This window comes from Canis aureus, chromosome 10 (genome assembly GCF_053574225.1).
Source record: "Canis aureus isolate CA01 chromosome 10, VMU_Caureus_v.1.0, whole genome shotgun sequence".
In the NCBI taxonomy this organism is placed as follows: Eukaryota; Metazoa; Chordata; class Mammalia; order Carnivora; family Canidae; genus Canis; species Canis aureus.
Genome location: NC_135620.1, coordinates 32261084 through 32275939, shown reverse-complemented (window position 1 = coordinate 32275939; position 14856 = coordinate 32261084). Strand labels below are relative to the sequence as shown.

Sequence of the window (14856 nt, the reverse complement as noted above, 5' to 3'; positions counted from 1 at the left end):
GGTAGCTATCAAATAATCAGTTATCAATTAAGAAGAGCTATCTAAGAAGCAAACTATACCATGAGTTACTTTTCATATTATTGAGGAAATGGTTAGTGATGTGGAAATGCTGAGGTTCAGAGCCAACAGCCAAAAAAACCTCTAGAAACATTTTCAGTGCAAAAAAAAAAAAAAAAAAGAGGTGTTATTACAGCAAAGGACTGGACAGGGCAGAAAAAGCTGCCCTGGGGTTGTGAGGAGCAATTGATTACATACTTTGGATTTGGGGGAGGTAAATGCACAGGTAGTTTCCAAAAGGACTTTCATATGTTAAAGAAGATTCCAGGATCCTGGAGGCCTGGCTATTGTCAAGCTGCAGGTTATAAAGAAATTTAATTTTATGTACATTTCTTTTGCTTTGTTCTCCACATCAGTTAGTACAAGCAACAGCCTTGTTATAATGGAGTGGCCCAACAGCTGCCTGAAATTGTAACTGCCTCCCAGAACTAAATGTAGTCATAGTTTTGATTCTCTAAAACTTACCCCATATTTGGTATGCAAATCCCTGAAGAGAAGGCCCAAGAGCATTCTCCAACATGGAAGTTATGGATATTGGCAAGCTACTGAACATGAGTGTGTGAAGAACATTTCTATCTAACCCTTTATTTCAGTTCAGGCTCACTGAGGAGACTCAATTGGGCCTAACATAATCTTAAATTTGAACATACTGCTTCAGGACAAGTACAATGCCATTAGGAAGATAAATGAGATGGAAGGAGTTGCTTCTACTCATTCTCTCTGATTCACTTAAAAGAATTTTGTTAAATTCAACCAAGCATGTACATATCTATTCAAAACATATTAACTTATTTTATTTTTGGCTTTTAAAATAGCCCTTACGTATACATGGGAGATACCCAGAAAATTGAGTAACTCTCTAAAATGGCTCAAGACAACACCTTGAGTACCATCATCTGCTAGAAAGAAAAGATATTGGAGGGCGGAGAAGCCAGGCACGGGACACTATCAGAAGGCTATTGAAGGTAAGGGTGTTATGCTGATGTAGGTCAGAGCCTTCTCCACTGAGAAGAGCTGCTAGAGACTTAGTCATCTTCTTCTTCCTGTTATAGAGGGAGACACTCTTACAAATGGAAATTTCCCATATAAATATAAATGTCTCTTATAAAAGGGTAACTTCTATTTCATTTTTAGAGTTTTCCCTGTGTCTGCTGTGTCTTTAAAAATAACCAGCTCAAAATAATCCTTATGCCAAAATAATTCTTATGTATATTTTGGGATGGCAAATTTTCCCCCTTACCTGCAACAGTGCCTAGCCTTCTAATGAGATTGTATACCTTTAGTTTTGAGTTACTGGAATTTAGCTGGAATTAGCATCCTGAATTACATGGGCTTTTGTGGAGGGTAAGATCTACCTGAAGAGAGTTCAGTGTTCTTTTGGAAGGAAGATAAAGGATGATTCCATGGTTCCCATTGTGTCCTTTGTCCTTTTACCATGGCAAGCACTGGAATAGCTGGAAACTATGATAAAAGGCTTCTATAGTGGAGGCCTTCCACTGACCATTCAATTATATATAAATTTTTGAGGGTTCTAGAATTTCTTTTAAAAAGTTCTGTCAATAACAGTTGTAAATCTTCCCCCATTCCTCCAATCCTCTAGTTTTATCCTCTAAATGTCTCTGGTCATATGTCAAATCTTTGTCATTACCTGGAAGTCAATATAGAACCTAACCTCAGAACCTCTCTCTTTCTGCACAAAGTAGAACATAAGAGGCATTGCTTTAAATGCATTCCTTTTGGAGGATTGTTTCTTTTCTTTCATGTTCTTATGACCACACCAGAGGCAGTGTAATTTATGTGGAAATTTACTTCAGCTGATGCTGGTATAAAATACCTAATGCTTCACTAACGTCTTGGTTATTTTCCATTCCTTGGTTGACTTTTCACCTCTTCAACTTCTTTGTAAATACTTTTTGCATTACATGCCCTCTGTTGAACAGTCTGTAATGTCCTCTATGTTCTGTGGGCTCTGTCTTAATGGGATGGGGGCCCCCAAATGTGGGTCCATCCGATTGGGTGGAAGCTGGCAGCACCATCAGTGAAAGACTTCCCCTGAGGCAGAACAAAGGGAATGGAAATTTATTGAATGCACTGAAAGGGAGCCATGAGCAGGACAGAGGAAGAGACTGTCTGAGATGAGGTAGGGGTGGGGGCGTAGGGTCACTGCTGTCAGTAAAGGGTGGAGTGAGGGGATATGGGAATATAGAATTTTCCCTTTTTTTTGGTAACTGTGTCAGATATAAGTAACTCATTGGTCAGCAAAGGCTGATAGATATTTTGAGGTGGGTCGCCTAATGGGCCTGTTTGTATTCAGCTCTGTGGTCACTGTGGGCCCTTTAGCCTTGTTCTACATTCCATTGTTCAAGCCTGTTGCCTTAAACCTGCCTCTACATGTTCCTGACTGGACTCAGACTGATCTAGTAGTGCACTCAGTTGGTTAGCTCATCTGAGGCTAATGCTTGATGTTAGTGTAAATAAATGTGTGTGGCAGATTCCTTATGTTATAGGACTTGGTGTCCTCTTCCTGCCTAGGTTCTTGGTTGCACCACTTCAAAGAATGAAGAGGTAGACCAGATGAAGAGTGGTGTACAGCAAAGCAAAGTTTAATTAACAAAATTATAAAGCTCCTGGGGTGGGGGGTTCAGTGGGACCCTAGTGGGTTGTCCCCAGAGTTTCTGAGTTTAGGGGCTATTATGAGCTCTTTTGAGGAACTTTCTTAAGCAAACAGGGAATGCTGAGTCATGCCAATCAGAGCTTATCTGTCTAGTTATTAGGTTAATGTCCATGTGCTGATGGTCTTTTTTTTTTTTTTTTTCTGACATTTGGGGACTTAGGTTTTTAACTGCCCATTGCCTATGATATTGACAAATGCTTCTGTGGTTCATTGTCTTATTTTAGGACATTTTGCAGAAGTCCTTTCTGCAAAGACTGCAAAGCATAATGTCAGTGCAGTCCTGTCTAAACTGTTTTACAACAGGATATCAGTGTTGTTTTATTTTAGCTGTCCTGACTACATATTTTCTTGTTGGGGACCTTGGCCCGATTACCTAACTCTCCAACTAACTACTAACACTTATAATTATTGTAAAACCTTCTAGATCTTTCTGACTCAAATGCAGGATCTCAGAAATTTAAGAAACTCTAGGAAGTTCACCAAAGTAATATATCTGGGGATAGAGATGGAGCCAGGAACCAGCTGTCCTGACATCCAATTGAGTGCCTTTTTATCTCTTTATTACCTCATATTTTATAAATATTATATTTCTGCCTCTGCTTATAATTCTCCATCTAACACAAATTCACTTATTTTTATAACCAGAAATAATAATCCCACACTGAATACCTATGTAAAATTTCCAAGGTTCAACAACTTATACATTTTAAGACAGATTGTCTGTAAAGCATTGCTTCGGTGCACTAAATAATACTCAAGTGGCTTGAAAGAGTTAATTCAGCTTGCAAAAGAGCTTAATTTATTCCCAAGACATAGCCCATACACAAGGAGAATATGGCTCATTAAATCCTTTTCAAAGACTCCCGATAGAGAAGTGTGTTTTTGGATCAATATTATGTTCCTGTGGACTTAACGGAATCACAATTACTCTTGGGAGGAGGCTAGCTTTTCCTTCTGGGTGTGGAACTCTTTTCAAAGATGGATGTTGTAGCTATGGTTATTCATAATTCTGTTTATAAAGCAAACTATTAAAAAAGACTAAGAATTAGGTGATCTTTTATTCATTAGTTTGTTTGTTTTTCTTTCTAGCAGCTAATAAAAGAGGTTACCCTCCTGTAGGTGTTTTATCTGGTTGACGCTCTTTGCACCCTCAAACTTCAGCTAGTCAGATTCTCTATTAGAAACATTGTGCTTCATGACATACTCATATTTCTCAGAAGTCAGAAACAAGAATTAAGAACAAGCTTGCTTTACTAGGTGATTCTTTCTCCAAGTCATATACTGACTGCAACACCTAATTCATATGATGAGGCAATAAAACAGTGTCTACACATTGTCAGACAAGTATATGAAATCTTAGAAATCACGATGATTCTTTTATATAATATAGTGAAGTGATTAAGAATAAGGATCCTGGAATCAGTTCCTGCTTTTAAATCCTGGCTTCACCACTTATTGGATTTGTGGCTTCATACATGTTACTTAAGTTTCCTACTCTGTTTCCTCATCTGTATACTGGAGTAAAAGTCCTATCTTCCTCTTTAGAACATAGCTGACAGGACTAAATTAAATGAAAGAATATGTATGTGAAAAGTCTGGCATTAGTATCATATGAATGCATATTGTCTATAATTATCACATGGATATTTATAAACATCTCCATTACTTTTAAATATGCAAGAAGAACTTCATTAGTGTAGATGACAAATATTATCACAATTCCATTTTTAAATATTCTATATATTTATATATATTATTTTAAGGCTTCGTGCCCTACATGAGGCTTGAACTCACCATCCTGAGATTGAGTCATGTGCTCTACTGACTAAGCCAGCCAGACACCCCTATTATAAACCACCTTTTTAAAGGCAGATTTTACATAGCTTTATAGATTACAAAGTCAACATGGGCAGAGACACCTAAAAAATATCTCTGCAAGCATCTGTTGACTATCTCTACAAATTGTAACAAATGTTATCTACAGGTTATTAAGCACAACATTATTTGTGTGATTATGAAAGAGTTCACAACAGTGCCTTCTCTCCAGAATGTGCCAATTTAGCAGGTGGATTATTTTGAACTTGAAGGAACTTGAGACCTTGTGGGCTCTAGAGAAACTTTTGCTTCTCCCTTATCTACATAAAAGAATCTAAATTGGGGGTCTTTCACAGATAAGGGTTATTAACAGAGATACATTTTATCTGAGTGACCCATCTGTATGGCAGGGCGAACATCTCATTACCAAACATCTGCTCTTCTTATAGTGCTGTGGAGTACCTTCCTTTCCTCTGAAGTCCCAGCCACTATCACCTTCTCTTTAGTTCAGAGTGACATGTAGACCTCATTTTGCCTGTCTTTGGAATTTCCATGTCTATGTGGATTCCTATGCCTATTAAACTTGATTTTCTTCTGTTAATCTGTCTCGTGTCAATTTAATTCTTAGTCCATCTAAAAGGACTAATTTTAAATGGAGTAGGCTGCGGAAAGGCTTATATTTTTTTAGTTTAATAAACTGATGGAGCTATTCACATCTAAATTATTTTTAGCTATTTGAAATTTGTCCTGTGTTTATTATGAAGGCAGAAATAATACAGCATTTCATTATATCTTCTGGGTGCTCTACTAAGTTCATAAATTAGAATGGCAAAATGTGTAAAATATTCTATGATGACTAAAATATATGAAATACTACCTAAGAACCTCAATGAGCCATTAACAAAAAAATTCAATTGCTGTTCATTTAAAGGGTCATTATTTCTGGATAGGTTAAGTAATCTCTACAGGGTTGCAAGCGCCTTTTTCCTACATTCACCCAAGAACATCCATGGTCATACACCATGAAATATTCAAACACCTGGCAAAAAGCATCAGATATTTCTTCTCACTTCTGAAAGCCACTGACATACCATAAGAAGGAAGAATATGCTACTAAGAGTTAGAGGGAAGATGGGGCAGAAGAAAGATATTTGGGTTCCTTTGCTTCTCCACTTGTGCAGCTACATTAAATGCCAAACAACTTTTAAGGCTAATTGTATATCTGAAAGTTATTTCAGCTCTGTAAAAAACAAATAATTCATTTTAAGGACTCATACATAAGTCAGTTATTTTTGAGTTTCGTGTAGTTTTATTCCTTATTGTTTTGCTTATATAATGATCTTCAAACTATATTTCCTCATGATAAAATTTGTTAACATACCATCTACTTCCATTCATTAAGTACATTATACACATTATACATCAGTGTAGGGATCCCTGGGTGGCGCAGCGGTTTGGCGCTTGCCTTTGGCCCGGGGCACGATCCTGGAGACCCGGGATCGAATCCCACGTCGGGCTCCCGGTGCATGGAGCCTGCTTCTCCCTCTGCCTGTGTCTCTGCCTCTCTCTCTCTCTCTGATGACTATCATAAATAAATAAAAATTAAAAAAAATATACATCAGTGTAAAATTAATTATGTACAAATTATCTGTAAAATATTAAAATGTAATATGAAAAAACAAAGTATATTTTATCTTTCATGGTTAATAACATGATTCATTTTGTTTTTCTATCCCACATAGAAATTGGTGCATCATAAATGCTGAGTGTTTGTTACAGGAAAAGAGTGAAGGAAGGAGAAAGGAAAGATGAAAAGATGGATGGTTGAATGGATGGATTAGGATGAAAGAATGTAATTAAAGGGAAGGAAGTTTATGATATTTGACTGGGAAAAATAGAGTGAGAAATGTTTGCATTTAACCTGGATCTTTTTAGCTATGTGGCTTTAGCTTTAGTTTTCACACCTGTTGAAGAAGAGGAAGAAGAAGAAGAAGAAAGAAGAAGAAGAAGAAAAGAAGAAGAAGAAGAAGAAGAAGAAGAAGAAGAAGAAGAAGAAGAGGAGGAGGAGGAGGAGGAAGAGGAGGAAGAAGAGGAGAAGGAGGAGGAGAGAGGATGATAATAATCACTTCATGTATTTTGAGAATTAAGTCAGCGTGGGAAAAATGCCCACTTTCACAATACCTTAAATATAATAGATGCTCCATAAATGTCAGTTTCCCCTCTTTTGCATAGCTTGGCCTGATTTTACCTTAAAGGCAGGTTTCTCAGTATTTTCAAGTTACAGTTGAACAGATGATTTGAAGGTGGGGAATGACACCGTTCCAACTCTTCGCACATCTCCCTCCTGTGCTTCTTCTTTTGGGAGTTTGCCACTAAGCAGGCGCCTTTTTTTAACCTCACTCTGTTTGAGTGAGCTCATCTTTAGAGAAAGTTTCTTTCTTGTACTCCACTTTATTCAATCAATAGAAACTATTGATTTGTAAGGCCAGGTGGAGCAACCTTTGAGGCACATGACCATGCTATCTGAAGATTGCATTGCAATGTAAATAATCACAGAAAGGAGCCTAAATAATTAACCAAGTAAAATACACAGTTAGAATGGTTTAAGTTTTATGTGAATTTGAAAATTAATATATTTTAGCATACCTTGTCTGAATAAAAGCTAATTAAAACATAATCATATTTGAAGGGGAAGAAAAATTAAATTGTTTATTAAATGAGAAAAGTGTATTCTCCTTTGATTAGGGAAAAGGAGTGTAGGATGCCTGATACAGAAGAGGCAAACCAGTGTCCCTTGACATAGGAAAAAAAAAAAAAAGATTGTAATGTCACTGACATTATGGAAGGAAAAAAATCACATTATGACTAAAAACAGGAGAAGATGAATTAGAATTTATTAGCCAGGAGAGGGCCAGTAGTGGGAGATGAATGAGTACTGGTTAATATTTCTAATACTGTACGGGGAATAGTACAGAACAATAATTACCCAATTATAACTAAGACATGTTTTCTTAAAACATAACTCTTTTCTTCAAAATTAAGAATATTCTCTTCCCTTGGAAGTAAAAATGACTTCATTCTATGCTTGTAGAGAATAATATACTAGGTATAAAGTATTCAGAGGCTTCTGCATTTTTTTTTCTTTTTTATGTGGGTGTCAAATCTGCTGTGGGAATATAACCACTTTTATTATGCTTAAGGTACATTTAGCATAGCATGGGGTAATATATGATTTATATTGACTTAGGAAGTTTTAATTTTTATGAAAACTAAGCATTACATTTGCTTACCCTTTTCATAAAGTTGAAACAACAAAGTGAATCATCTTGACTTCATATAATTTTCTAATAAATGATTAGATAGAACATATTTCAGAGTCTAGTATATATGAAGAACAACAGCTACCAAAATATAGGATAGGAAAGTTTAAGCTTAAGCTGAAAGACAATAAAACAAAAATAAGGCAAGGATATATATTTGAGAGGGTTCCACAAAGATTTTTTAATTGTTGGCTTATTAAATAACTATTCCTTGAAACCATAATTTCACCTATTCACATGATTTCTACAAGGTTTTGCTTCATTTATTGTACCCAGCCAAGTTAATTTTTATATTGACATAAAGTCATAGTTTCTTTAGTGTCATTAAAACAGCCCATAAATGTGATCAAGAACATGTCCCCCACGAGCACCCCTGCAACATAGCCTCTTTGTTTGCTTCTTTTTCTACAGTTCATCCTAATTCTTGGGGTCCCAGCTCAGACCTCCCACTATAATCTTCTCGATTCTCATTGATCCTCTAATTCAATAGATATTTATTTGGAACTTATTATTATAGATAATTAGCATAAAAAATGGGACTTGACAGATAAAATCTCAGTCTCAGAGAGCCTACATCCTGATGGAAAAGTAAATAAATATATATAAAAAGAATTTATATTAAGTGCTATAATCAGATTGGGACAAGTGCCAAACTAATGTACTGGATTCTGAGATAGATTGTGCTACCATGAGTTGACTCTCAACTAACTGATTCACTCAAAAGTCCTTGTCAGGTGTAAATTTTATGCTAATGTAGGTAAATACATGGATTCAGGCTACAAATCTTTGTACTTTTCTATAAGGAACTCAGCAGTAGGGTATTTACAAGTACCACTGATGTAAACACTTTATAAAAAAAAATATTTCAAAGAAAATCTACCCTACTTAATATATACTGTTCTCCCCACTTAAGGGTCTTTGGGGATCCATATATCTATCTGCAGAAAGTTATTGTCGGAAAACTCTTGGGTGTCACTTAAAGAGTATATAGTAACTTGACTTTTCCTTCAAAAAATTTCTCTCATAATTCTGACTATTAACATTGACCCAAAAGCTTTGGCAGGATTGCATCACTGGATGCAGAAAAGGGAACCTGGCTTAAAGTGGAAAAAGAAACAGATGGCAAAGTGTGTTCTACACACACATATAGGTTTTTTTTTTTTTTTTCTTCTTCTTCTTTTTGCCAGGGAAGCTGCTGCTTCTTTTAATCCAGTTCAGTATGTTCTAAGGCAGCTACTATTTCTGAAAGCATTGAACATGCAGGGCCAAAGTTTCTAAGTATGGACCCACAGAGGCAGGAAGGAAATGATGCATGTTAAACATCCTGGAAAAATGAGGAGGCTGCTGTAGATGGTTGCAAAGATCCCTTCCAGCTCTAATACCCTGTGCTTGTCTGTCTTCTGCAAAGGCCACATGGAGGTGGTATACCAGAACCTATGACAGCTCCCAAGTGACATCACAGCATTTTCCTCTATGCTTTGCTTTTTTCATTTCTCTTTTGCCACCTACATTTTATAAATTTGAAATGTATTCTCAAACCTCATTGACATGTCATTCAAGGGCTGAAGTTCTTTCCTGCTCTGGAACTAATAGTGTTAGAACTTCATTTCCATGACTCAAAAGGTATCCAATCCTGGTATAATTCAAGGCATCCTTATCCTAAATAACCATCCTTTTTTGCTCTATTTACTGACTTGACTTTTAAAAATTAAATTTATTTTGGAGGCTTACCATTTAAGTTAATATGAGTCTTTGGTATTTTAGTGAAATTCCTGAAATGGGACGGTTGGGGGAAAGGGCTAGGAATTGATGGTCACTATCTGGTCCCTGGGTGCCAAGAAACTATTGAAGCTAAAGTAGTTAAATATAAGAATACAAGATTCTGAGGAACTCCTTTACTTGCCTTTATGAAAGCTAATGGTCCTATATTCTACCTTTCTACAGATTCCCACCCCCCACGACCAGTTTCCAGAGTCATTATAAGAGTCTTGACAACATTAGGTACATGAAAGATTAAAAGTCAGAATTCGAGATATACAATGATACTGGAAGCCAAAATAAAGCAGTGGATATAGATAAGAAGACAACTGGAATAAATCTAAGTGGCAGGGGTCAGAGCAGAAGCACAGGTAAAAGATTATGTAAGAAGCCAGAAACCAGAGTTTTTGCAAAAGTCAAAGGCCACCATCAGGCCATGAGTATAAACTAGATATGGACTCTAGATCTGGGGTCCTCAAGACTAGAGAATCTTGAGGACTTGTTGACTAGATGAAGCAGATTGTAATAATTTAGGAGCCAAGGACAGGAAGTCATCACAAAGGAGATGGGGAGTGAGGTTAAGAAAAGCAGTACCACAAAACAGAAAGTCAAGAAAGCAATAGACACTAGCTGTTAGAAAACATGGCAATGGCAATGTAGCAAATATCTGTCTCACTCAGGAAACTTTTTATATGTTTTCTACTTGCAGCAAGAAATAGACAGCTAGATTCAAGAGCAGAGCTAACATTCAAACCTGGAAGCAGCTAATTCTTGTTTTGGGAAACTAGGAAGCTCACTTGGTGGTAATGGGAAATATCTAAGATGAGGATTAATTGGCAGTCCTGCTGGGAGGACACAAAAATAAATAGGATAAGATAGGTAGTGAGAAGGAGCTCATATTTCTGTGCTAGACTTTTTACTTGTCTCAGTCCATTCAACCATCTTGAAACAATTTTGAGAAATTGATAGTAAACTTTGGTAAATGAAGTTAACATGTCTGAGTGAAGCTAAAACATTGCCTATGGCCAACCAACTCACTGATTAAAACTCATATCCAAATGCACAAGTGGACAGTGTAGGAATAAAACACAACTTTCCAACTGTATTCTATTTTACTTACAGTGGTGTGCCATATCAAAAATGAAATTTCAATGTTTTCATACTTATGGAATCAAACAAGATTTTGGCAGAGGTGTAATGTGGGAGCCACAACAGTAGGAAAAAAAAATGTATGTGGGCAGTGTTGAAACAAAAGTCCAAGGATGGTAAACTGAAAATATAAGGAGAATATTTTTTTGAGCTGCATTTTATGAACTCAATTACTCTGAAGAGTGTTATTTCCTCAAATTAATAAAATAAAATTAATAATAATACATATTCAACAATCACTGCATGTGTAGTAAATGCCAGATATGCTAAAGTCTTTGTAGGCATAATCATTTACATAATTTTCATAAGAATCTTGTAGGTTAATTATTATTATCCTCATTTTATAGAACAGGAGACTGACATACAGAGAATTCAGCACACAAGGCAGGGCCACATACTTACAATGGTTTGGTGCAAGGGTTCATACACAGGTGTCACTACTTCCTATTTACAGTCTCCAGACATCATAATTTCATCTTCACAAAATAATATAATTAACTTACATATATTGTAGGTGGAAATTTTCACACTATAGGTGAGCTGTCATGACATGATTCTTCCTAAAGATGAAATATTCTTTGTTATTCAACATAGTAAAAGATGTTTGAGTAGTAAAACATCCAGAGTAGTAAAACAAAATACTCATGACATTTAAAATTGAGTAACCAAATTTCATGTATATTTGATCTGCTTATTACCTATAAAATATTCTAGCTTGGATGTCTGTAGTTGTTTTTCATTGAATGTGGAAAACAGATTTTTCTTTGAGAGGTGTGGTGTTTTGAGACCAGCGGAGTTTTTGTGGTATTTCCATTTTTAAACAAGGTGGGCGTTTAGTTAAACTATCTCGCTTTAATGATAGAAAAATTAACCAGAATAACAGCATATACTTGCTCATCTTCATTAATTGAGTGGGGAATATTAATTGTTCTCTGAATGGAATCATCCATCATATCTTCTCAGATAAATGGGGCCTGTTTGACTAGATGTATTTTTCTCTGAGATAAACCATTGCTCAGTCACAAGTGAATAATATTTTTATTTAGATGTACCTTGTTTGCTGAGAAACATAGAAATATCCTGAGACAACTCCTGATACTCTTTCACATTCCTCATTCTGATTTTTAGTCTGTATGTAGAAAAGTCGATTTAGGGCATTTTGAAACAACATTTTGTAAAGGTGAAAAGAGTTTACAATATTTCTTTTAATTTAAAATGTCCATTTTTTTCCAATCCTGAATCAATTTTGAATGTTGAAACTGCAATTTAAAAATTCTTTAAGTTTTTAGTGAAGTATAAAAAACTTGGTGAAGATGAAAGGTTAAAAATCCAAAGATATAGTTATGTTTTAACTGTAACCTAAAAACTGGGAAAACAATTCCATAAAACAGAATATACTAAAAAGTTACCTCTAACATATGTGCTTTTGGTATATTTAGCTAAAATCACTAATGAGGCCATCTAGAAAAGCTGTTTAATGATAATTTATAATATGAACAGTCAAATTATTTGGTCATTAGCTAAATCCAGCTTCTAGAACATTTTTGTATAATATATCAAATTTAAAAAGTTGTTATTTGTAGTTTAATATATTTCATATTTCATAAATTATCAGTATTACTACTAAAATACCATTTTCTTGAATTTAGAAAAAAAAACAAAGAAATCACTGATATATTTATATTGTCTTAATTCTCTTTCCTAATATTGACTTATAATAAAATCTGTTACAGAAACTGGAAACAGAAACCTGAGATACCATACAGTTGTGATTCTTAACATGGAATTAATGGAACAGGTCATTTTAGAAATAATTTGATGAAATGAATATTTCTTGTACAACAGCACAGACTAGTGGCCATGCCTTTAAAGCAAATGTTTGCCTTATTCTGGGACATGTTATCTAAAGTAGCCATGTATATATATTATGAAATGGTATTAAACAAATTACATATTTATTTTATTTTTTATAAGTTTTAAAATTTATTCATAAGAGACACACACACACACAGAGGCAGAGGCAGAGACAGAGGAAGAAGGAGAAGCAGGCTCCCTGTGGGGAGTCGGATGTGGGACTCAATCCCAGGACCCTGGGATCAGGACCTGAGTTGAAGGCAGACACTCAACCACTGAGCCACCCAGGGTTCCCACAAATTATATAGTTAAATAGTAATTACAATACAGTATAATTTTTTGGAGCTTAAGAGTGCCTTAGCCTAATCTACTTTATCCATTCTATTTTGCATTCACTCCAAATTGCCTAGAAATTGTTCCGAAAATAATAGGTGGGAAAAGATACACATAACTGCTATCACCAATAGTGAGTTTAAAAAAATATGTAATTATTAAAAAGGATATTTCTCTGTGTATATATTTTAAGCTTACAATATAGCTAATCATCTATAAGCAAGACATTTTTTTTTCATTTAGAATAGTGACAGACAGATAATAGTATAGTCACTTATAGATGGATGTCAACTCACTTGCCCCAAGACTCTCAATTTATAGAAATTCACTTTAAATGATGTTCTTCTAGTATTTAAATCTAATTTTCCCCCATTTAAAGTGTTTTGCCAATTATTAAAATGTTTTGCTAAATTATACTTTTTTATTAAAAAATTCTTAACAAATTTGTCTGTAGGGAAAAAAAAAACAGTGCTACTTGGGCTAATGGAAAATTATGGGTATTTTCTGAGCTGTCTCCTAATAATGCAAATAGAAAAAAAAAGATGAACAAATTAGCTCAAAGACCTCATTTTGATATCTAAATTTGAATACATTTTCTTTCCCAAAATACGTAATCAAGCCTCCCTGCATTGATTATATTTGCCATCTGGAGAAAGGAGAGAGAGAGAGAGAGACAAAAGTCTTCACACTGTGATATGCAGATTTGGGGAACACAATTATTAATAAAATGACTCACAGACTGGCAGCAAAAGGTAGAATATTGAATGGTCCCAAATAACCAATATAGTGGATACTAAGTCTGTGATTATTTTAGATTGTGTCTATTCCCACGAAGTCACACAATCTGTCCTATAACTTCTGAAAGGTTTACATTGGTCTGTGATTTACAGTAAGTATTTGAATTCCAATCCTGGCTCTATTGCCTACTATCTCTGCAAACTTGAAAAAAGTTGCCACTCTTTCTTAGCTTCAATTTCCTAATCTACAAATTGGTAATATTAATGACCTAACAGAGAGATGGCCAACTTAGATATTTGTGAACACTAAAATATAAAACATTTTGCAATGGGGGGATGCCTGGGTGGCTCAGCAGTTGAGCATCTGCCTTTGGCTTAGGGCGTGATCCCAGGGTTTGGGATCGAATTCCACGTCAGGCTCCTTGCAGGAGAGCCTGCTTTTCCCTCTGCCTATGTCTCTGCCTCTCTCTCTCTCTCTCTGTCTCTCATGAATAAATAAATAAAATCTTTTTAAAAATGGAAAATGAGAACTAATTATTCCAATAGCAAGATTCTTAAACTGTATTTGTGAATATTTTATTTATTCATAAAGTAGTAATTTTTAACATTGCTCTTTATTTTATTTTAAAGATTTTTTTATTTATCTATGCACGAGCAACACACAGAGAGAGGCAGAGATATAGAAAGACAGAGAAGCAGCCTCCTCAGCGGGACTCGATCTCCCAACCCAGGATCATGCCCTGAGCCTAAGGCAGATGCTCAACAGCTGAGCCACTCAGGTGTCCCTTAACATTGCTCTTTAACCTCTTTTTATGTGGAAAGATCATCAGTATCAATCAAGTCTGATTCCACTTTTATATCTGAGAACAGTTTCCCCTGGGACAGAGAGCCAACACAGTAAATTAGATCAAAGACTTCATTGTTATTTTTTTTTTTAATTATGAAGAAAAGGTGACTAGCAAAATGTATATCTTCTAATGTTTGAGGATAATCTATTGTGTCTTTATTATTCAATCACAAAGAATTATTTTAAGAAATATTCTTACACACTATTCTCTTATTCCTACTAAAATATACTCACAAAATTATAGGGAGAATATCTACTGTATAGTGGCACACTTCTGATGCATTTTACGTATCTTCAACAGTAGATGTCAGG

The 14856-nt window shown here is 35.2% G+C and overlaps 1 protein-coding gene and 1 long non-coding RNA gene across 37 annotated transcripts in view; one reads left to right on the top strand and one right to left on the bottom strand.

The window, feature by feature from the left end:
- The window catches only part of LOC144322201 (uncharacterized), a 68377-nt gene extending 66956 nt beyond the window's left edge, over window positions 1-1421 (bottom strand). For both annotated transcript variants that reach the window (XR_013387753.1, XR_013387754.1), the window contains exon 1: window positions 1298-1421. This is a non-coding gene — a long non-coding RNA (uncharacterized LOC144322201). The remainder of the gene's footprint in view (window positions 1-1297) is intronic.
- Window positions 1-14856, top strand: part of PTPRD (protein tyrosine phosphatase receptor type D) — a 2191141-nt gene that overhangs the window by 539583 nt on the left and 1636702 nt on the right. The window lies entirely within an intron of this gene.